This window comes from Pyxicephalus adspersus, chromosome 1 (genome assembly GCF_032062135.1).
Source record: "Pyxicephalus adspersus chromosome 1, UCB_Pads_2.0, whole genome shotgun sequence".
In the NCBI taxonomy this organism is placed as follows: domain Eukaryota; kingdom Metazoa; phylum Chordata; class Amphibia; order Anura; family Pyxicephalidae; genus Pyxicephalus; species Pyxicephalus adspersus.
The window spans coordinates 169,019,511-169,020,584 of NC_092858.1; positions in this window are offsets into that span (position 1 = coordinate 169,019,511).

Below are 1,074 nucleotides of genomic sequence, written 5' to 3' on the forward strand. Positions count from 1 at the left end.
CTTGTGTGTTTCCAAGAAAATTTAATGGCTTTGAATGATAACCAAGCATTCTTTTCGTCTTCTGACATTGTCCTGATGAAATATTCATCTTTGATGAGCTGCCGAATCTGTGGACCATCAAACACACCGGTCTTTGTTTTTTCAAATGACAGGCTAGGAAATGCCAAAATGAGGTACTTGAATCAGTCTCCTTCAGTTGTCAAAGCTTTAACAAACTGCTTCATCAGACCCAGTTTCATGTGCAGAGGCCGGTATATAATCTTTCTATCAAGTGGCTCATGTAGAATGTTGGGATCACCTGGTTTTAGGTCAGATCTTGGAGGCCACTTCCTTTCCACCCAATGCCACTCACAAGCTCTGCAGTTCTACATGCACAGATCACAGGGATACTTGACGTATCCGCGTTGCTGACCAAGAAGGAAGCATACCATTTTAAGGTCAACACAGGTGACCCAATTATGTTGGTGATATTGCAGCAACTCAATGACTCTCTTTATGTCTGCATATTCTTCACAAAGAGAAACTGAATGGACAATTGGGACTGACTCAAAGATATTGCCATTGTGAAGAAGGACAAACTGTAGGCTCAGTTTTGAGCTATCAATTAATAGTTGCCTTTCAGTTGAGTTATAGATTGAAATTCCACATTTCTCCATTAAACCCAGTATGTTATGGCAATACACAAAGCCACCGTCAGTTCTAACGTACTGCAGAAATGCTATATTCTGGTTTCGAAAGTACGAAACCTTTGTTCCTTTTTCAAGTAAGTTTTTCTCACGCAGTCTTGATGCTAGGAGTTCTGAAGCCTTCTTGGATAGTCCTAAATCACTCAACTCATGCTGATTAAATCCCTTACGAACAGAGTCCTCCTCAATTTCAAACTCTTCATTGTTGTCACTTAGTTCATCACCATAATCTTCTTCAAGAGAGGGTAGTGTAACGAAAACCGGCACTGGGATTTCATCTGAATGAGCCACTGGGCGTATAGCCGATGGTAGACTAGGATACTCTGTTACATTTATTTTTCTTGTTATATCCTGAAGTTATCACTATACAAAAGTAACAATCACTGAA